A 23,686-nucleotide genomic window follows, 5' to 3' on the forward strand; every position below is an offset into this window, starting at 1 on the left:
GATATATGGGATTCGAGGTAGAGTGAGTGGAGAGACATGTTTTGCTCCCAACTACTGCACAATAGTAATCTTTCTGCAGATAATTCCCCTAACTGCATGACATCCAATCATCTGCCGACCTATCCAGCCTTGAATCTAGTTTGTCAGTCTATTAATGGTTATTTCACTTCAGCGAACCTTGTTGTTCAAGTAGCCTATTTCCTATTACGCTCCAAGCTTCCATCAAAACGTATCCACATTTTTTGGTCGAGCCTACCATATTGTGGGCGGGAGACCCCCTAGTTCTTACTGTTGGTTGGCTACCCTCGTCACTTTCGTTAGCCTGCTTCTTACGTGTGTCCCCACTTGTTGCTCCTCTGTTTGTCCTCCCATTACAGCATTGCCTCTTTACAATCTCTTTGATTGCCTGGCATCTTTACTTCCACCGCTTGCTATTCAGGTGCTACATTTTTCTTTTGAGTAAAGCGCTCCATGCGAGTGCATGTGTTTTCGAGCAGTCTTCCTTGTGTACTTCTCTCCCCCTGCGCTCGTGTTTCTCTCTGTCCCCTGAGTGCTTTTCATTGCACCTCCTTTTTGCATTTGCCCGCACTCTTCTCCACATTGGCTCCCTGCACCCTGTGTTGCATCACCCTGTACATACCCTCTTGCTCTCTCATGTTCTCTGTGCCCACCTATGCCACCCCTGTTGCTTTCCCATAACCCCTGTGTTGCTTCCCTGTCCCTTCTGCCCGCCCATGTTGCTTTTGCATCCCTTCCGTCGTCCTCCGTATTGCTTACACCTACCAGAAACCCTCCCTCCTGTTGTTTACACCCCCCTTGAGCCCTCCCATATTGCTTCCACATTCCGTCTTCAGCCATATTACTTCCACTGCATTTTGCTTCTGTTCCTCCTCACCCTGCTGACTGTAAAAGAAAGAAGAAAAGACTTGACCCATTATATTTTCATTTTAGTTACGGGTCCAACTCGAAAAAAGTTATTGTGTCAATTTGTAGGCCCTCACGTGTGGTGCTTGCACCTACAAAATGATGTAAGCAGCAGTGTCAAAGGCTTTTTTCCTCAACTTTAGCCACATAGCTAAAAATAATTGGCAAAGCAAGTAGGTCACAAAGGTGAGAACTATTGAGTTTGCCAATGCTTGTTGTTTACTGTTGCAGTTTTGGCACCAATGTCTCTGGAAGAGACACAAAAACGCTTTCTCTCTTGTTGTAGCCCTATATTTAAATTGACTTTAAAGTTGACTCCTGGGGGAGTGGCCAAGATGGTGGAGGAGTAGGACAAGTTTCTATCCCCTTTGCCGTGGCGTACCAGTCAGCAGACCTCAAACCCTTGGTATTGCTGGTTACCATGGGATGCAGCGGTCCACCGAGAGCTGCATGGAGTTAGGGAATGCAGTCACCACAGTGGATACCCTTAAACAGCCTCACAGGGGCAGCAGAGATTAGAGAGACCTGTGAGCAGAGAGCTCCGAATGGTGGTTGTCATGTGGCTGGTCCAATGCGAGCCCTGCCCTATCTCTTGAGACTGTCTGTAGATAGAAGGGAGCTCAGCTGAGAAGACCGGGGAACTAGGAGGGGGTGTGCACTCCCTCAGTGCAGGATCTCTGTGAGCGCTGGCCAAGCACTTGGGGCAGTTAAGGTTACAAGATGTGTGCTAGGCGGCGCATAGACCAGAGGGGTCCCGCCACGGATTTCGATCCCAAGATGTTGGCCACAGTACATTATGAGCACTATTGATTGGGACCAGGCCCTGCACCAAACGGCAGGACAGTCCCGAGAATGGGGAGAAGGCACCAATAGGATGCCAGTGGGGTCAGCGTCCTCTTACTCTAGAGTCAGGTGGAAGCCACTGAATGGTCTCTTGCTGTGAACTCAAGAATAAACCCGCCTACTCCAGAGAACAAGGGACTGAGAGGGCAACCCATTCTGCGTGAGGTGCAGTAGACATAAGGATTTGTCACTAAGGGCCGCTGGATTCCCCATTGGAATTGAGACTTAATATCCATGCCCTTCTGGGCCCAATTACATACACTAACACATGTTGGTATTAGGGAGAGGCTCTGATCCACACAGAGACAGGTGGCACTTGGCTTCCCTTAAACCTGAAGCAGAACTGGAACTAGGTGAACCTTGATGCAGGAGTCCTGATAACTGCAATGTCAGAGAAAAATGAGAACCTTGGGCGTGGCTGGCCTAATACTAGACCGTTCCATGCAATGCAGACTTCAGATTTTTAAGCCCCTGCTGGGAGGTGTGTGCTGGACTCTAAAGCCTGACTCCCTTGATATCTTGTGAATGTGCCGCCCTTTGAAGAATGACGGCGAGGACTAAGCCATTGCCATCACCTTCATGGCGGATGAAAGCAGGACTTGCGACGGTCCCTGAAAAGTCTCTAAAATCTGATCCCTCACACAGAAAATTACTACCAGGTGGCCTTTGGGATGTCCCCGAGACAGTTCCCTGATTTTCATACTCTTCCCAAATCCCTCCACAGAAAGGAGATCCGCACCACAGGAACAAGCAAATGAAATCTTCTCCCACAGGTTGAAGCTACTCCAGTACCTGTAATAAGGGACTTTGTGGAGTAACTCTTTCTTGGACTGAGACACCTTTTCTTCAAGGAGTGGGGGAGCTAAAACAAGACCTTCAGGAAGTCAAAAAAGATACCCTAGGGTAGCAGATGTTCTCCCTGGAGGAATCTGTTGATGAATGCCCAGAAGAACGAGATGAACTCCTTGCTTTGAAAGAGCAAAACGTAATTCTCCAGGGACATGTGGAAGATCTGGAGAACCGCTCCAGACACAATGTCAGAGTCGAGGAGCTTTCTCGTGGAGCTGAATGAAGCGATAATGAAGAGTGCTGCAGTCAAGGGAGGGCAAAACTATTGAACTGGTCAGAGCCCATTGTACAGCGTCAGCCACTTTTCAGCCTATCAGACCACCAGACATCCTGCTAAGGGTTCACCACTTTCAGTAGGGAGAGAATAATTACAGCAGCAAGGGAAAAAAAGTTATGTCAGCTTTGAGGGCCACACCAACGTCATAATCCAAGATCTCTCTGCTGTTTTTCTGCAGAAGAGGCAATCTTTTCACCCTGTAACAGACGTTCTTGATTTGTATGAGGTGTCCTAGAGGTAAGGCCATCCTTCTCTCTTCTTGTTCCATTAGGAAGGTGAGATCTACCAGTCGAAATTCCTTATTGAAGCAAAGCAGATCCTTGGATTGGAAAGGAGAGTCAAGAAGAGTGCTCCTTCAATCGCACCTCACCCCGCAATCTGAAGAACGGCACAGGAACACACCGAGAGAGGAAGGGAGAACAGCGTCAAGATAGAGGAAGGGAGAGGAACTGAGTGTTGCAGACAGTGAAAAATATAGGGCAGAGGTAATGGATTAGCTTTGCGGAGCAGACCACTCTCTGACGAGAACTTGGAGGATCTGGAGACTCTAGAAGAGTACGGCATCAGTTGGGATTGTTGATGCTTCCCCAGTGCCCATGTAGGGTCGACATGAAGTTCGACATTTGAGGGGTGTGTTCTAGGATGTCAGTGGAGGTTCATTTTATGGCTTTGGAATCTTCTTGGAGAATTTTTTGTTCAAGTGTGGATGTTGGAGGAGGGAGTAGAGGAGATGTTCATCAGGTTTGGGGGGATTTGAATGGAGGGCGGTGCCCTGACTTCAGAGAAGTAAAGTTCTTAACTGGACAGAAACTTGCACCTCCTCCGAGCCTTACAATGTGAAGGTTGGCCAGATATCATTCCAGTGAATTACTGCAGTGGATGGGAAATTGATGTGCAGTTACCTCAACGTACAAGCCTCAGTGCCACTGTAGGTGGACTGTGGTCCTTCGGGGCCTCCGTCGTCTGCATGGAGACATCTGTTTATCTAAAAAGCCCATCTTCTGGCCAGAGACTCATGGCTACTGAGGTCCCAAGATTTCCCTACACAATGTTTATCATTAATGAAGCCCAAAACAAAAGGGGTTGGCACACTGCCTGCCCCATAGATTGAATTCTCACTGTAGAATCCGTTGTAGACAAGGAAGGAAGGTAACTGTTACTATGTGGGCCAATCAGGGGAAGATCAGTTGCATTCGCTGCAGAGTATGAACCAGGGGCCCTTTAAGCTAAGTTCAGAGTTCACAATTCTTTCTGTGTCTCTGCATCTTAATCTCACAGAAACCAAAGCAGACTGTCTTGGTCGTGCACAAAGGCCTTGGAATCCTAATGCACCTGTCACCTTAACGCTTTGGGTGTTTGAGGAACCAAAAGCCCCTTAAATCATCTGCTGAGTGGTGTTAAGGCCTTCTGAGCCCAGTGTACACGGTGATCCATATCCCATCAACCCATACTCGGAAGTCCGCCTCTACAGAGGACAAAATTCCTTTGGAAGGAATATGGATTTGCGCTTTGTACACGCAGAGTTCCATTGTCGTTGTTTCAATATAAACTCATTTTGGTGAAGTGGTCTGTAGCTTTGCAATGGTCTATATTGTCGGAGGGATTCCTGCTGCCGGGCAAAGGCGACCAGACCGCTCCTTGCCTTAATGCTTGCACTGACGTCTGTTGTGATCTAGAGGTACTGATCTGATTTCACTAACCAAAACAGTGCCTTCTGCCCTTCGGAGGTTGATCAACGGAGTAGATTTCAGTTGGGTTATGACAATATGCTCTCACGATTTCAGGTGTCCCTTGGGGGATTAACAAGTGCCATCTCTCCATCCCAGGTCCCCCATAATAGCCGCTGGTGCGCTGAGGAACCCCCTTTTCACCTCCAAGATCCTATCTAGAGCCATTGTTGCATACATTTTTGGAATCGCCTTCTATCTCCGAAAAGCTTCGGGGTGGCACCTTGCAATAACTGAGGCACCTTCTCACCTGACCTTTGCTCTCAAAATTAGGCACCACTTGTCCTTCCAAGACCTCCTGGATACTCATCTCCACAAAATGCACCTTGTCTGGTTCAAAGTTCCCACTCAGTTGTCTGATCAGAAGACTATGTCTAACGAACCAAAGGCAGAATAATTTGTGAACTTGTATGTTTTGAGGACGATCTCCTTCTGGAGACCTCAGTAGTCGGAGACCAGGACCGCCCCAGTTCCTGGAAGGGATGATCCCTGACTGGATTTTTTTGTGAGCATCTCCGACGAGGTTTGCAGTAGCACCCCGGACACAAGGACGCTCTTGCCGTGTAAACCATCAGGATATCTGGTGTCTGCAGCCCCTCATCTAAGTGTTAGCCAAGTTGCATCTCCCGTGCGACAGCTCAGTGTGGAGAGAACCCATTGTCCAATAACTGAGTGGCCCATCGCCTGTATTGCTCACTCTTCTGGATAAGAACAAGAAAGCGACATCACCAATTCAAATAATTCAATGAGTCTAATTCAGTCCAATCAATTCTAGGGTCTGGGGCAAGTGTGTCATCATTGCACTTGGAAGCTCACTGCAACAAGCGCATTAGTCAGTCCACACAAGCGGATGAGAAGACAGCCTCCTTTTTATTTTTCATTTTATTTTTTTGTTTGAGGGGGTTAAGAATTTCCGAAAATCACGGTGGCATAATATGTTAAAGAACATTATACGACAAGTAGGGCACATGAGAAGGTCCTGAGGGGGCAGTGGAAAGGGCAAGTAATGCGCATTCATAGGGGCAGTAAGAGAAACAAAACACAATGGGCCTGATTACAACTTTGGAGGAGGGTGTTAATCCGTCCCTAATGGGACGGATATACCGCCCGCCGTATTAGGAGTCCATTATATCCTATGGAACTCGTAATATGGTGGGCAGGATATCTGTCACATTTGGGACGGATTAACCCCCTCTGCCAAAGATGTAATCAGGCCTAATATTCTTTAAAATAACCAACCTTTTTGAGGCATTTTAAAAGAAAGGGTGAGTTTGTTTTTCTCTGTGTGTATGTAAACATTCCTGGTAAAATCTGACAGGCACCTCACCATACCCGACTGAAAGCCCCTATACCCATCTATGTATAGTAAAATACTTCTATTTTTGGGGGGGGGCACCCCAAACTCCCCTGGCCGAGCTACGTCAGTGCTTCCTTTCACATTCAGATCTGAGAATCCAGGTTGAATATACAATTAAGAATAGGGTTAATTTGTGCATTCATAGAAATTTCAGAAAAAAGCCCTGCATGCAGTGTCTTTGGACAAGAAATGATTGTCCTTGGGTGGAATAAAATGCCAGCCTTACAGCAGTGTCCGGCTTCCGCCGGAGGATGTGAGGGCGATCCCCGTCTCTGCCATGCCGTTTACAAGGCCGGATGGCCCCCACTATGGTCTCCCTCTGGCCGGCCCTCCTTAAGAGCAGTTGTTGCAGCCACTGAGGAAAAAGTGTGTCAATAAATGTTGTTTATGTGGCACAGTCTGGGGCATCCATCGACCTAAATTCCACGTTGCACTTTGGCATTCGGGTAACTTCAGTTTTTGCCCCAACACTGGCATCGCTTTCTGCCAGCTGTGCACAAATGTTGGCCACAGAGTCCTCCTGGGTGGCGCACACGCCAGGGCGGTACTGCCCCTCACGGTGGACCCTCTGTGGCCTCGAGGTTCGCACAGGTAGTGGCTCCCATGGCCTGTCTAGTTTCCAACTCTCTATTCTGTTTCACAACAATTAATGTTTCCACCGCAGCCAGGTTAAAAGAGCAATGGAGCCCGTCAGAAGTCCCAGCCCCTCTGTTCTTCTCTGGCTCTCACTTTCCATATGACTGGTTTGATTTTTTATTTATCTATTTATGTATTGTTGTACCGTGGGTTGAGCCTCATCACTTCCTATTCACTGTGCATTTTTCAGTCGCATTTGTGTGTTCATGTGCAGTACGTTGTTACGGCTCGTGGTTCGCATGCTCATGGTCTTCTTGCCTGAGCCCGCCCCTGTGACGTCGCAGGGGGTGAGGGGGTTACCCTTGTTTCTCTATGGAATCACTTACAGGACAGGCTTGCTGCCCCCTAGCCGGCAGGGGAAGGGTCCCAGGTCGCTGCACTCTGTGGGTCACCCTTCGGGTGACGTGTTCCGCTGCGGTTTGCTTCTCCCACCACCTGCCAGCAGGGGGCATCTTTAGTGTTTAGACCCTTCTGTACATCCAAAGATCTACAATCTTGGTGGTCTACACGACTTAATATTACCTATACAGATAAAGATTGGGCTAAACTTTTAGAGAATTATAATAAAGGGCTCCGTGATGTAAGGTTGAAATTTAATTATTTCAAAATTCTACATAGACGGCATTGGTCACCTTCGAAACTTTACTCTGCTAAACTTAGTAATGACTCCAATTGTTGGAGATGTGACCAGACCAATTGTGATATTGTTCATAACCTATGGGACAGTACTACACTCCAACAATTCTGGATACAAATATCACAATAATTAAAGAAAGTGATTCCCAATATCTCCCCACACCCACCTCGCCTATTTTTATTACACGATACCCAAGGTCTAGGCATGCTTTCTTCCCACTTATTCAGATGGCTCTCTACTGCAATTAGTGTAGCCAAAATAAATATACTGCGTTTTTGGAAATCTAATGTTTTACCATCTGCCCAAATGTGGTTAAAGGATATGTTTGATATTGCCCAGTTTGAAAGAATGCTATGTAAACTAAGTGATAATATACAACAGTTTGATCAAATATGGAATGTATTCTTGACTAGCTGATAACTTCATATTTCTTGTTTATTTCTTTATATATTCAATGATTCATGAATAATATCTCATGCTCATTATATTTTCAATATCATTGATAAGTATCTTTTTCTCCAGATAGGTTTTAGACAGGTATAACTTTGTAATAATATATTTGATCATTTTGACTTAATGTATATTTGTTTAATGCATCTTTGTCAGTAATCTCAGATATAATATAATTAACAATGTTTATTTATGGAAAGCTTTCATTGTACACTGGAATCTCTTTAATGTGAATTTATGTTTTTTAATGGACAATCTATAACTATTTGTTCACTTATAAAAGTTTAATAAAGAATTGAAAGAACAAAAAAAAAGACCCTTCTGTACAATCTGGCTCCTGCCACTGGTGGCACCCTAAGGCAGCTGCCCACTTTTGCCTTAGTATAGCGGTGTAGTCTGTTTGTGAGTGCGCCAAGCCAGGCGTGGAGAAGCGGGTTTGGAACTCGGTTAAAAGGTGACATGTGTTCACCTCTGTGAGATCCGCCCCCTAGGGTGGGGCAGAGCCGTGGAACCGGGGCACATGATCCTGGGCAGTCAAACACTTGCCGGCCATAAAGCTGTGGGGCAAGAGGGCAGGGCAGGGGCAAAGTCTGCAAGGCGAGCACAGACCATTAAAAATCCCTCCTTTGAAGTTCTATAGTGTTTATTGAATCATCACTGCAGCTTCGAGGCACTCTAATAACAGATGCTAATCTTCCCTAGCCGTATTGTGTTCCATTTATTAACCTCAGCAGGATGAAAGGTGGACATCACTTCTGTAATAGAGCAGCCGCACACTCATGTCTGCAGCAGCCGCTCTGACACACTGAGCTACCTCCATTCGAACCACTGACCTGCAAGTTACACACGTTTATTGAGCGGGTGAAATGTGTGAGTAAACAGCACTCCAGAGCAGAAAAAGGTTGACCGTAAGCTAAAGTTTTTTTCTTACATCAAGGAGCCCACAGCGTAGCGACCACGTCCTGTGCCTTCCGACCGCAGCAGTCGAATCGTGCAGGCGGTTGATCGCCACAAGCAAGCCCATATTCAAATATATACATGTGAACTTGTGCACGCCTGCACGACATCAGAGTTAAACAGACTGTACATTTCATTACAGCGGGCCAATAACCCACCTAGCCTTCCAGCTAGGATTGGAGACTGGGCCCTGGAGGTCACTGACAGGTTATCCGCAGCAGGTGCACAAGCTACCTAGCTGGGACCCGGACCTTTGCCTTGAATATACACAGATCTGAGCAGCAGCGCATTGACTCGCTGAGTTATGTCCTCATATAAGGTAAGACGCAAGTGCAGCACATGGTCACCCCCTGACCATCAGACGCCCCAGAGTGGCAGCCTCCCTATGGCAGGGCCTCTGGAGTTATGTGGCAGGTGAGAACCAAATTACAAGGCAGGGTTCACTAACATACCGAAAGAAAAGGCAAAATATGCAGCACTTTTTATGATAGTATTACTTCTTTATTTTATCATTTTATACTTTTCATCACTTTGGGCATTGGTTGCACTACTTTAGTGCCAGTTTAACATCCATATATAGCAATAAACCACAGGAAGTTGAGCAGTCAACGTTTGCAAGGACCTGCCGCTGTGTGGACTCACGTGTTGCTGCATTTTAAGTAATTTTTGAACCCTAGAGCTAGAATTATTTTTGGGGGTAAAATCTGCAGATTATGTGGCAGATGACCGATTATGTGGCAAATGCAGCACATCCACAAATAAGTGAAAACCACCGCGGCCGCACAATCGCATAAATCCAGTGGCCCTGCCCTAGGGGCATCACTCGGGCATTACATTCCTAGCGCCTCACGTGAGAACACGTAGTGTGGAAAGAATTCATTAAATAAGCATTTGTCTGAAAAGAGCGACCAGTGTCTGCACTTCGAGACATCAGGAGCAGGAGTCGTACTTTCGGCTCTCCGTGTGTGGTGGGAAAGTTGGTTTTGGTGCAGCGCTTAATAGCGGAATAGGGACACGCATTCGTCTAGGCACTTGTTCTTTTAGTAGTTTGCAGAAGTGAAGCACTGGGAAGTAAAACAAATAGCCAGAATTACACGCCTTTTGGTGACGCAGGGAGAGCGGGACTGTACTAGTGCCAACCTGTTTCAGTCATCAATTACTCATACGGAGGGAGCACGGGCGTCCCTCCCCCTTCCCAACGGGGGAGGGAGGGAGGGCGGGCGGGGGGACTCATCCAGAGGGGGTGCTGTGGCTGTCCTCTGGGTAACCTTATACCTACTGTTCATGTGGTAATATAGTGCTAAGAGGCCCCTAGCGCTCGGAGGTGCTAGGCTCATGGCAGGTTGTGGCCCCTGCCCTTTGCTGTCCATCACGGGCCTCAACACCGAAGAGGCGGGAAGGCGAGATGTGGGGGTTGGAACAAGGCGTCCAAGCCTCGAGTCATCCCTTAGCGCCCCCGGGCAGGAAGTGAGGTCACCGGCTCCAGTCTTGGGGGGGGGGCTCTCCCTAGGCATCTCCAGGGGCGGACCCCGGGTGAGGGCTCCCCTGGGACCCACTGGAGGTGAGTGAAGCACCTGTAACACCAGGCGTAGGAGATAAGGCTTCTCTCAACAGCTCAGTGCATTCTGGGCCTTGTAGTCCTAGTGCATCCCAGGGAGCACAAGTGGAGGCCCGTCCTAGCGGAACGCACGGCTGTATGAGAGGGAAGCATACGGCCATAGTGGGGCAGCTGGTGAATGTCCTCTTCCATGGCACCGTCGGCAGTTTGTGGGATGTTAATGCCCCCCCTGCTGACGTAACGAATAGCAGTACAGTGTGGTATTCACCGTGACCTCACACTCTGTGCAAGTTGCGTCAGCGCCACTATGACGTCACAATCAGTGTAATGTACCCTTCTGTCTGGCTCGTACCAGTTGCCGGTCCAGTGCAGCACCTCCAGCAGCCAAGGGAGGCAGCGTTCTGAGCTTATGACACAAGCAGCTGTGCGGGTGAAGCTCGTGACATCACACAGAACCATAACAGAGAAGCTTTCCAAGCTCATGACATCACAACCATTATTGCGAAGCGTTTTAAGCTTATGACATCACAAACAGTGTAATTTAGCGTTCTCCGCCTATAACATCACAAAGGCAGTGGAACGAAGCCTCCTAAGCTCTTCCCGTCACCCCCAGCCGCTGTAGCAGGTGTCCCCCGCTTATGACGTCACAGTGCGGCCCTGAGTGTAACCTGCACAGCCCGCAGTGTAGACGCCGCCTCACCATCCCCACGCGGGAGGAACACAAGCGGGGAGGCTAGTCCTCGAAGCGCTGCCTCTTCCCTGGTGACCCCACCCCGTGGCCACGCCCCCCCCTGACTTCCGAAGATCCACCTGCAGCAGGTGATGTGTGCACTGAGGCTGGGCGGATGCAGGGGTACCCTCCCGGTGGGGTCCGGGTACGGGCTGCCGGGGATCGTGACGTCAGCACGGAGAGGTAAGTGGGAAGGGGCATAAACAGGGTTCCTTCGCCCTGCAGTGCTGGGGTCTCAGAGTCACTGACGTCCGATCCCTGCAGGGCTGAGGCGTGAGAGGTGCAGCGCGTGTACCCCACAGCCCAGGCTGCAACCCTCCGTGTGACCCAGACATCGGCAGGTCCCTCTTCCTGCATCCAGCAGGGCTGGCGCGGCGTTTCATCCTTACAGGGACACTGACACGTCGGTCATACCTATTTTTAATAGAGGCTGCAAGCACTGGATGAATCCAAGTTGTGTCTGGCCTCGTTCCCAGCTCGCAGTACTCGGCTTTCCCTCATGCACCGTTTGAGGGGGGAGCCCCTCTCTCTCTCTAGAATGACATCAAGTTTTCCTTCCGGATGCTGGCCGCAGAGGAGACTCTAATGTACTTATTTTAAAACGTGAAAAAGAAAAAGCCATCTAGAACTGAAATTCAAATTGAGTGAAATAATGGTGGGAAGGGCGAAGACAAAAACAGCGCTTAGAGTCAGGCTCTTGACACTTCCGCCTAGCAGTCATGTTTTTTTTTTTTTTTTTACCTATCCCTCGGCAAAACTTTGTAGATTTATATTTTTTGGCGCAGACTCCCCGTTTATTACCGCCCCTCGCGGCAGAGCCCTAATGTGCTACATGTTAATGGTGTATGTAGCGCTCCCCTAGCCCACCCGCTGAGGGCGCCACGAAGCCTGCGCCTAGAAGCGGCTGTTGCCACGTTTCTCGGACAAAATACTTAGCTTTTGTTAACCTGTTGTGATTGGAGGGGCCAAGAACAAAAAGTGATTTGTCTAAAAGTTCCTATTTTATTTTTCACAAAGCAAGAGTCCCTCTGCGTGCTTTAATAATTAAGAAATGATGTAACTTTCACATACTTAAGTGGTTTCCTCTTGTTTTTTTTTTTTGTTTCACTGTTTTCAGTTCATATTTCAAATGGAATAAATAGAAAGAAATTAAGCGGCTTTCACTCTTTCATTAAAGGACCGGCCATTGCCAACTCCAGTGCGGTGTCCCCAGGGCACGGTCCATGCCGTGGGCAGACCCTGCCTGGCACTGCTGGTAAAACCCACACATCGCACCCCTCCCTAACTTGTGCCTTCTTTTTCAATTGTTTAGAAACGCAAAGACCCCGGGGAACGCGTGTTACAGAAACACAATGTAACCGTACTTGCCTGCCTCTTGTGCCTGTCGCCGTGACGGTGACGGCAGGTGAATCAGTACCAGTGCAGGCCGGAGGTGGCCAAGGTCACGCGGATGGCGTGAGGGATGACTCGGTAAACACGCAGGTTATTGTTTTTCCACTGCAGAGTCAGACGCACCTGTACTGAGTGGAAACGGAGGCCTCGCCTTCCTCGGCGGACGCATTCCGATGCGGCTGATGTGGGGAGTCAGGTGCAGCTCTGTTTCCACGGGGCAGAAACAGGGTGGGACTGGGGCACAAAGCCGGCCGAGCCAACAAGATAAGAGAGACCCCCATTAGCAAACAAGATAGACAAAAAGTGTCCCACATATGGAAATCGGGCAGCGGTGAACTTGGTGAAGACGCTGTCCAGGTGTTTTGGAAGGCGCCAAGCTTTTGTGTTTGAAGCAAGTAATGTTTGTGGTAAAACCATGGAAATAAACAGTTAAAAAATGGCCCACCGGGCCACAACACATGCCCACAAGCAGCCAAAAAAACTTGTTAGAGCACCTCTTCTGAGATCGCCTGGGTGGAAGGGTGGAAAGTCCCGACCCGGGCCCACACCCCCTCTCCAGAGGCGGGATATCAGGCAGGGCTGGCAAAACCTCTCAGACCCGATATGACATTATCAGAGCTCTCTCCTGGGATGTGGGATTCCGTTGAGTCCAGAACCTTTCGTGGAGATGGAACACCGTTTTTAAGCGCCTCCCACCGCACCGGCGTCTTTTGTGCGCTTCGTTGTCACACCATTGTATACCTTGTTACAAGTGCTTTGTTTGCCTTCCTCACCTTGCTCCATCTGTCAACTGTGCGGACCCTAGGGCCCGAAGAGGGTGTTCGCCCTCAGTGACCCCCCAGAACCACACACACGTGCTCCACAACATTCCTGCCCTTTCCTTAATCAGTATTAGTCTCGTGAATTTGCCGTTTGCCAGATGCTACACATGAGACCCCCAACTCTAACTTACCGAGTTCAGTGTCTTTTCATCAAGCCCCCCCCCCGGCATTTTTTGCCCTGTGCTCTGCCGCCCCACCATCCTAGTTCTTCCCCGTTTACGTCACTGTCCCTTTATTCCCTTTACAGCCCCCTTTCTCGCTCCCTGCTGACATCTGTTCTAGCACCTCATGGAAAATCTGTACCCATTGCTCCGCCTGACGTTGCTTTTTCCCTTGTTTTCTTTCCCATCACTGGTTAGAGGGCTCCATGTTTCCGTTCTGACATTCAACAGTAGCGCTTGGACTCCGCTAGTTAGCAGGTTCACCCCAACAGATTTACTGGGGAGCCAGGCGACTGCTAACAAATCACTATGGAAACAAGAAACAAAGGTTGAATGGGATAGATTAGAACAGGTGCTGTAAAAAACAACATATAGAGCAACAGACCATTGGAAGTTCAACAATAGTACAGAGGGCGCAGTGCTACAAAATAATACCACGACGCTATCAAATCAACAATTCACAAACAAACCAAGGCCTGTCACACAGTAAGTGACGCGATTCAGGTCTCAGTTTTGAACATTCAATAAACATCCCAAGGGGTGTCGTTAAGGTTTGGACCCAATGTATCAGTCTGTGGGATTCGTCAGGACATTCACACCTATCTGTCAGCCCTGCAATGAGTAAAAGAGGGCCGAACTGACTGTAGTCACGTGCCCACGTCCCCTGGAGGCAGAGCAGCTTCTTGTATCTCCCCCCCCCCCCCGCCCCCCAGCGCCTGTGAGCAGCACTGTATGTCCCGTGTGATGCTGTGAGTGACAAGGACACAGTGAGTACAATCCATGGGAGATACCGCCCCCCCCACGGGCGCAGCTCCTGGAGATTGGTTTCTCCCCCTCTGGAGGTGACCACCGGCCTGTCCTCTTGTTTCTAGACCTCCCAGCAGCTCAAGGGGGTCCAGTGAATGGGGAAATCTGCTAACCCCTGCATCTGCTTCCCTCGGTAACCCTGCATCCCTGCTCTTCTGCACACGGCATCCCTGCACGTGCTTCATTTCTTAACCTTGCATCCCCGCTTCTGCTTTCTAAGTTACCACTGCATCCACGCATCTCCTTCCCTGGCAAACCCTGCATCTCTTTCTCTTCCGTACCCCGTGTGCCTCTATCTGCTTCCCTCCTTCACCCTGCATCTGTTTCTCTTCCGTACCCCGTGTGCCTCTATCTGCTTCGCGCCTTCACCCTGCATCTGTTTCTCTTCCGTACCTCGTGTGCCTCTATCTGCTTCCCTCCTTCACCCTGCAATTTTCTCTTCTGTACCTCGTGTGCCTGTATCTGCTTCCCTCCTTTACCTGTTTCTCTTCTGTACTGTCTGTCTTCCCCATGCATGAAGCTCCCTCTTCCCTTCCTGTGATGGAGGGTTGCCTGGCAACTGGAGTCCTTAGATGAGGATGCTTGGAGACAGCCCACAACTCTCCTGTACCTGGTACAACCAGGCAAAGCTCGAGAGACAGCCGGGCAGCCTTGGGAGGTGCGTTCCGCCCCGGATGGACCAGTAGTCACACTTCCCGATGAAGGTGACCCTTAGCCTGTCTGGGCTCCTGCCACAGGCAACACTTTCAGATAATCGCTGCCTCCCAGGGGTTTGTAACTTGTCTGGACTTTGAGGGGATTGTGTGCACTGGCCAGGAGCAGATGTGTGCCAGGGGCAGATGTGTGCCAGGTGCTATCTGCCACAGGCCTGTAATCTGCAAGAAGCCAAGCTTCAGTGAGCTGCCTCGAATGACACTTCCGGGTGAGAAGGCAGTAACAAGCCCCTGCCCAAGGGGTCAAAGAGCAGGAGCCGGACCCAGCTGACCGGGTCAGGAGCCGGAGCCCCGAGGACCTTGCAGCCCTCCTGGCCAGAATCCAAGAAATGTCCTACCCCACCTGCCTGGCACTGTGTGGTGAGTCTGCGTCCTACCCCACCTGCCTGGCACTGTGTGGTGAGTCTGCGTCCTACCCCACCTGCCTGGCTATGTGTGTGGTGAGCCTGGATCCTACCCCACCTGCCTGGCACTGTGTGTGGTGAGTCTGCGTCCTACCCCACCTGCCTGGCACTGTGTGGTGAGTCTGCGTCCTACCCCACCTGCCTAGCACTGTGTGGTGAGTCTGCGTCCTACCCCACCTGCCTAGCACTGTGTGGTGAGTCTACGTCCTACCCCACCTGCCTGGCTATGTGTGTGGTGAGCCTGGATCCTACCCCACCTGCCTGGGACTGTGTGTGGTGAGTCTGCGTCCTACCCCACCTGCCTGGCACTGTGTGTGGTGAGTCTGCGTCCTACCCCACCTGCCCAGCACTGTGTGGTGAGTCTGCGTCCTACCCCACCTGCCTGGCACTGTGTGGTGAGTCTTCGTCCTACCCCACCTGCCTGGCACTGTGTGTGGTGAGCCTGCGTCCTACCCCACCTGCCTGGCACTGTGTGTGGTGAGTCTCCTACCCTACCTGCCTGGCACTGTGTGTGATGAGCCTGCGTCCTACCCCACCTGCCCAGCACTGTGTGGTGAGTCTGCGTCCTACCCCACCTGCCTGGCACTGTGTGTGGTGAGTCTGCGTCCTACTCCACCTGCCTGGCACTGTGTGTGGTGAGCCTGGATCCTACTCCACCTGCCTGGCACTGTGTGTGGTGAGCCTGGATCCTACTCCACCTGCCTGGCACTGTGTGTGGTGAGTCTGCGTCCTACCCCACCTGCCCGGCACTGTGTGTGGTGAGCCTGGATCCTACCCCACCTGCCTGGCACTGTGTGGTGAGTCTGCGTCCTACCCCACCTGGTGTGGCTGGGGGAGCTAACACCCAAATAATATATATAATTTTATTTGTTTTGACAACCGTCCCTTTCTTACTCCTAACGTCCCTTTACCTCCCCCCCCCCCCCCATAATTACCCTGCCTCCCTTTATCTCTACCCATCCCTAAACCTTAAACGTGGATGCCTTTATCTTTACCCACCCAAGCGTACTGCTACCTCTACACATCCTATATCCCTAATATCCCCTTCCCTCCCTTTACCCGTACCAGCATCTAAACCACATTGAAAAATAAAATTAAAATTGTCATAAAAAAATTACCTGCGTGGTAAAGTACTGTGTGGTAAAATGTACAAGTGCTCCCCGGCATGGTACTTCCTTGCGTGGTAAAGGTCATGCATGGTAAAGGATCCGTAGTAAAGGCTCTCCCATCTCGCCCCCGCCTCTTATGCTCCATCTCTTGATGACGTCTTCTTGTTACTCCCATGCATATTCCTAATGTGAGCGCATCTTTCCATAGGACTAGTCATGTCGCCTCAGCCCTTCGGACCTCTCGCTTCTGGGCGGATCTCGTTTCTATTGGCTGCTTAGCTTGTGGTGCTGGCTGGATCCGGACTCCGCAGGCTCCCAACATAGCTTGTTGCATAACAGTTGCTCCCTTATACAGTGGCTGGCTCTTTCAGGCCCTTTCCTGTGGGTTCCTGCTCTGCTGCTCCTCTGTGGTGGTCTCAGTGCATATTCTATGGCTGGTTGTATAATTGCCATTCCTATGAGTTCCTCCACTGCCCCCATCTGGAGCCTTCTGAATGCCTATACTGTGGCTGGTAGTTCATCGGCCATTGTTCGGGCTCTTGGGTGGACTTCCGAGAACATATACTGTGGCTGGTAGTTCAGTTACTATTCTCCGGGTTCCTGGGTGGACTTCCTAGAACATATACTGTGGCTGGTAGTTCATGACAATTCTCCGGGCTCCTGGGTGGGCTTCCTAGAACATATACTGTGGCTGGTAGTTCATCGGCCATTGTTCGGGCTCTTGGGTGGACTTCCGAGAACATATACTGTGGCTGGTAGTTCAGCTACTATTCTCCGGGTTCCTGGGTGGACTTCCTAGAACATATACTGTGGCTGGTAGTTCATCGACAATTCTCCGGGCTCCTGGGTGGGCTTCCTAGAACATATACTGTGGCTGGTAGTTCATCGACTATTCTCCAGGCTCCTGGGTGGACTTCCTAGAACATATACTGTGGCTAGTAGATCATTGACTATTCTCCGTGCTCCTGGGTGGGCTTCGTAGAACATATACTGTGGCTGGTAGTTCATCGACTATTCTCCGGGCTCCTGGGTGGACTTCATAGAACATATACTGTGGCTGGTAGTTCAGCGACTATTCTCCGGGGTCTTGAGTTGCCGCTCCTCCGTGGACCCTTCGCACCACACCCCTTGGCTCTTTCATATGCCCTACTCAAGATTGATTGAACTGATCGATACAAACACCCCCAAAATAGGAAGGTGCCCACCTGCGCCTCCACATCTATCCTCGCCTCTCTCCATCTTACACCCCTGTATAGATGCAGCTATGCACTTGAGGCGACCCAGTCTCTGCCATCCACACAACACGGTTACATTGCAGACAGAAACTCTATCCCACCCCATCCACCAGACTCTAATACTTCAAATGTACGATCTCTCATTCCTTTTAATATCCGTTCTCTCCGAGGCACAGCGACAAATCATGATAATCACCGAACTCTGGGGATCACACACACCATTAAAACACTACATGCGTAGGCCACCCTCTCCCATCCATGGCAATCCCAAGGTGTGTGGTGCTTCCCACCCGCAAACGCAGTTCGTACCTCGTCCATGGCATAAAGCGCTTTATAAATGCCATTACAATACATCTACAAAGAGCTATACAAGATATGAATCTTGTCCACATTTTATTAATATCCCCAATTGATGGAGAAAAGAAAGGGCTTTTATCTGAAGCAGGAAACATCCTCTGTGGCTATTTAAATGTAAACAATGATCCTCTTTGGCTAGAGCATGTTTGGTTCCTCTGTTCATGCAAATTCATGTTTACATTTTTGACTCTGTTCTCAAAGCAGCAGCTGGTGTAAGAGGGCACTCTGAGTTCAGAAACAGTTTTTGCATGTTGTAAGGTCTGGTGCCTTGGTCATAAGTGGTCCCTAGTGAGACACATACAGTATACAGCTAATAATTAACACTGTTCTAAAAGTTCTTAGTACACAGAAAGGAGTGTGTCCGAGGAGACTACGGTGTGAAAAATACCAGGGTTGCACCTTTTATTACAAGATGTATGGACATACACTGTTTACACAAACACTTTTACTATGGGTCTTAGAAATGAGTGAACCTTTGTTCTTCGCAGAAGACAAAGCCAGTAACTAATATTAACCCCCGTTTTCAAAAGTATCTGCTAATGTGTACAGTTTGCATTCTTAAAAAACTGGGCTTGATTTAGAGATTGGCAGGCAGAGTGATCCGCACAAACTGAGGTGGAGTTCCCTGTCCACCACACTGAGAGTTGGGCAGCCCACCATGTTTCTGACTGCGGTGCACCCATTCACCCTGCTGTCGGAAATGTACACCAATGGAGTTGGGACAGTTGGGTATAAGTGCACTATTTAGAGTGGAATCTCTGATGGGCTGTTTCAGTTCCAACAGGGAAACCCTGCAGGTCCCAAAAATGAAAACAAATAAAAACCTTGATTTGCAACGCAAGTCTCTCACGTTTGCTGAAGTGAGAGCCATTAGCATTATAAACTCCTAACTGGGCTTTTCTTGCCATATAAATTGAAAACGAAAAGTATAACAGTTTCACATAACTAACCGGACTTTTATTGCCATATAAATTGAAAAGTAAAAGTTTCACATAAGCGAGCCGATGGCTGCCTTCAGCGCAACACAGACACACAGAAAAGGAAATAAAAGTTTGCTTGCAGTGAAACCTATCGGCAAAAGTGCAATTATCCATGTAACCAGCAAAGGTGCAATTATCTATGTAACCAGCAAAAGTGCAATTACCTATGTGACAGGATCGATATCATGCAAAGCGCTCGAATACTGCCCAGCGAGATCGCGCTTTGAAATTAAGAGACAAGGTAGTCCAGAACCCAGACATAAAGCATCAAGGCTCGTATGTTTTCAGTAGTTGGTTGGTGCGCTCGAGGAGGGCTAAACACCCGGAAAGGCATGATGTATGCGTGCCTTTCACTAATGAAAGCAAGCGGATTTTAAAAGGCAAGGCCACAAACCAATGAAAGTGACTGATGTGACATGGGCGTGCTTTGAAGCCCAAAAAATTTCAACAGGGGACGGAGCTCTTTGCGCTCACCTCTAATAACCCCCACACCATGAAAGAACATTTCCAGAGTGTCTGGGACATTTATTTTTGTTTTTTCAAAAGATAACTCCTGCTTTCGAAGTTTGTTTTTGGAAAGTCAATAGATATTTGAAGAACGCTCATCTGAAGTATGGTAGCTGCTCACCAAACTTTCACTATTTCCAAGGATCAACAGAGATCTCTGAATGTGATGGGTGGTAGTCCAACCATGGTGGCCGAGGAATGACCTACACTACCCTGATGCATGCCAAGTCACCCACCACACATTATATTATGCTTTAAGTATTTTTAGGTTTGACATGTACAGTGCAGTGATTGAGTCGTTCATGGTGAACAAATTGCATTCTATGGTCAGCCTACTTCAGCCCTTGGCTTCTTTTGCCTTGGAACATTCACCTACAGGCTTGGGACATTGTAAATTCCATCTTGGCTCAGCTCCCAGGTGCATTTTGGGTCACTATTTTTAGGTATCGACTACCAGACCAGACAAAAGTTTGTCAAAGACCATTTGTGGGCTACACTAATAATGTAATGGTGGGCTTCAAGCCTGCCCACTTTCTCCACTGGTTGGCTTTGTTGTCACCCTCATTTGTTTCCTTCTTATTGGATGCCTTTCCTCCCTCTTACTGTGCGGTTGGCTGAATTGTATCATTCGACTGGTCACTTTCAGGGAACTCCTTTTTAGGGTCTATCCTGCAAGAGCCATATGCTGGCTTAGGCACTATTCTTTGCAAGACACCCTTGTTTACAACAAGCATTTTCAATTCAACGTGTCTCGCATTTTCTCGAGTTAGAGCTATTAGCGTTGTAAAGAAGAAAAAAAACAGTGCAATCACACTATGTAAAATGGCGCTGCGTGGAAAATAAACAGATAAAGTAGTCCGCACACCATGCTGAAAACGTCAAGCCTTGTATGTTTTCTGTAGTTTACCAGTGCTGTGTAGGTGGGATAAACACCGGAAAAGGCATGACGTATGCATGCCTTTCACAAATGAAAGCAACCAAATTTTAAAAGGCAAGCCTGCAAACCAATGTAAGTGACTGACGTGACATGGGCGTGGTTGTTAGCCCAAAGAGGGATTTCAGAATGGACAGACCATAAAAAGGGCTTCGAGCCTGCCCTTTGCTCACCGTTTGCTAGCTTCACTCTTCTTTGCAGCCTGATTAATTGGCCAGTGCAGGCCAAGCACCACTTTCCGAACCTCTATGTGGCGCTACGGACCAAGCACAGGTTGATCCAATTTGATCAATGCCCCTGCGCTACTCCTGGTGTAAATTGAAGTACTATTTCTTCCACCTCACACTGCCCCTCCATAGATCGTTTTGTTTTAAATTTTTCTGCTGTTCTATAAAGGGGAGACTTGCCCTGAACATATTGGAGCGTGTTACAGGAGCATCAGTAAGATTATGCAATTATTTTTCTTCTTCTTTTTTTAAATATACAGGGAAATTAGGTTATTTTCCCAGGATCACAGGATGTTGAGCCAATGCAGAGACTCAATCCAAGTTCCCCAGTTCGAAAGGTGGCAGCTCTGACCATTACGCCGCCTCCTGTACCATTTATTCCACGAAGATACGCGCTGAACTAGCAGCATCGCACGTTTAGGGTATTCTGTTTCTTTAAGACAGTGCCTCTTGGGAGATCTTCATGACCTGCTGTTAGAACAGGAGATATTATTTATTCCACGGAAGGGCGGATATGTCGTGGGTGTTCTTTACTGGAGGCTGTACAGTAGAAAGAAAGGGGGGGGTGTTATTCATTTCACACAATGAGAAAAGATGACGTGCATAGTTAAAAGTGCTGTGTATTCCCCACACTCTCTTATGTACTCTAATCCACTCCACTGTACTGCACCCCAGTCCACTGTAATACAATGTAATCCACTCCAGTACACTTTAATCAATTCCACTCTAATCCACTGTAATCCATTCCACTCAACCCCTCTCCACTGTAATCCACTCAACCCCTCTCCACTGTAATCCACTCTAGTCCACTTCACTTCAGTGTAATCCCCTCCACCCCACTCCACTGAAATCGACTGCACTCCACTATATTACACTCCAGTAAAATCCACTCCACTCCACTGTAATGAATTGTAATCTACCCCACTCAAATCAACTTCAGTGTAATCCACAACAGTAATCCACTCCACCGTAATCCACATAGTTCTAATTCACTCCACTCCTTACCACTCTAGTCCACCCTACTCTAATGCACTCCACTTCTTGAGACAACACTAACTTTTAGCCATGCTGAACAGCAGCCACATTGTCTACAACACGGCTAAAACACATTGCCAAAGCCAGTAGCTATTGTATAGGCGCGACCCATTGGCTTTGCCAATGCTTGTTTCTTCTCCATTAATCACTCCATGAAAGTGCATGATTTTTCTCTCTCTCTCTCTTATGCTTCTCCCTTGTAAAATACCCACTTCCGGGGTGCTCTCTCCTTTGTGTTCTGCTGTCTCCCGTGCGCTTCCCCCCTCACCAAGCCCCCTTCACTCACTGCACTCCTCGTTGCTGTCTTTCATGTGCGGCTTTTCCCCCTCCTCTTCCAGCCTGGCTTCATTTTCTTTTTTAGTCCTCCCCCCAACTCCCCATTGCTTCCCCTCACCTTATCCTCTCTTTAGTCCCCGCCCCTCACAGACACTTACATTTTTTAATTTTACATTGCATTTCTTTAGAGGCTTGGTAGCTGCCATTTGCTGCCCGTGCTCCACTACAGAAAAAGTGCATTTACACACTTAAAATTACTTTTTATTTTCCAATCCATCATTTTAGATCCATTAACTTAAAAAAAATGTTGTAGGTGCTGTGCTGTTGGTGTGCGCACATGTGTAGTGACGCACGTTCGTGCATAAGTCATAATGCGTGCACCTACAAAATGACACAACCGGCAACAGCAGCCTCATCAGAGTTACTTTTTTTTTTTTTTTTAAGTTGCTGCATAGCATTGAGATAGTGAATAGGTCTGTCGCGAAGAAGAAATGGTAAATCCTACCGCTTACTGTACAACCTGTTGGCTTTGCCAATGCTTGTTATAGCATTGAGATCCTTGATGGTTTGGTTCGTCGCAGAATACCCAGGTAAGAATGGGAGAGCACGTGCCACATAATTTGCCTGTAAACAAGTGATATGCCACGAATGTCCCTTTCTGTAATGCATAATTTGCTTTTTCTGTGCCACAGATTGTAGTCATCCATTCCACTTAATCTGGGTCTCCACTGTCCTATAAATGCAGTGGCCCTGGTTTACAAGTATCACTTTGCAAGTTACCAAATTATTTGTGCCGTTGACTGCCAAACCGTATCTGGTTGATCACCCCCCTCATGCCCCAGACCCACGGATAGCGCTGTTTGAGTCAGAGAGCCTCGGGCCTCTGGGCACTAGAAACCCAACAACTGACTCAGTTAATATGGCCATCGGGCGAATGATGTCACAGAGGGTCTCAGATCCCAAACAAAAGGCATCAAACAAAGGCGCATTCTAGAATTCCTATTATTGGTGAGTGTTGTGGGGCAACAATGGCCAAACTAAACTTTCTAGTTTTTCTCTGGCCCCATTTACAAAATAATGTTGATACGTTTAAGGAAACAGGGCAACGAAAGGACTTTTTTGGGTCATTTGATGTAAATCTTACCTGCAGTACTGTATAGTCCTTAACTTAATATCTTTTGCTTTGTTGTGCTAAAACCCTGATCAGGAATGCATGCTAAGCATGCACCATTCCTCGATTCTCGTGTAAATAAAAGATCTGAAGCCAGTTTCCCGGGGCTGTGGAAGATGAGACCTGCCTGCTGCAGTGTTTTGTGGAAAGCATGATGCCTGTAAGGTCAGGAGTGGGAACAGAGAGAACAGACATTGCAGTCATCAGCCTCCCTCTTGAGAAGGAAGGCGGTCTAGCTAGGGTGCTTCTCGCAGCCATTTGAAATGATCCTGCCTTTTCTCATGAGAAGAGAATATAGCTCAAAGTGAAGAGCTGTGTGATGGGCGGTACATGCTCTTACGAAGGGTCAGTGATGAAAAACCTGTTCGTGGAGAGGACATGACTGGCTGCCTTCGATCACAAAGCTATATATGTACATGATGGGCTAGCTCACGTCAGATCCGCTTTTGAGACACCACGCGCTAACTGGTCGTGCTCCTCTGGCTCTGCAGGTGACAAGATTTTCTTGACATTGGAACTTATAACTCTTTCAACACTTATTCTGCATCCAACGTTTATTGATCAGCAAGTTTTGTTTATATACTGCAAAATCATTGATTAATTGGATTTAAA

At 48.4% G+C, this 23,686-nt stretch overlaps 1 protein-coding gene across 4 annotated transcripts in view; it reads left to right on the forward strand.

Annotated features, from left to right (window-relative positions):
- The window catches only part of ARHGEF15 (Rho guanine nucleotide exchange factor 15), a 315,428-nt gene that overhangs the window by 144,174 nt on the left and 147,568 nt on the right, over nt 1-23,686 (forward strand). Inside the window, exon 1 of one of the 4 annotated variants that reach the window (XM_069218721.1) lies at nt 10,990-11,128. The exons of the other annotated variants lie outside the window; for them this stretch is intronic. The gene's annotated coding sequence lies outside the window, so the exon portion shown is untranslated. Of the gene's footprint in view, nt 1-10,989; nt 11,129-23,686 lie in introns of those variants that run through there. 4 annotated transcript variants of the gene reach the window in all.

Source organism: Pleurodeles waltl, chromosome 12, assembly GCF_031143425.1.
Source record: "Pleurodeles waltl isolate 20211129_DDA chromosome 12, aPleWal1.hap1.20221129, whole genome shotgun sequence".
NCBI lineage: Eukaryota > Metazoa > Chordata > Amphibia > Caudata > Salamandridae > Pleurodeles > Pleurodeles waltl.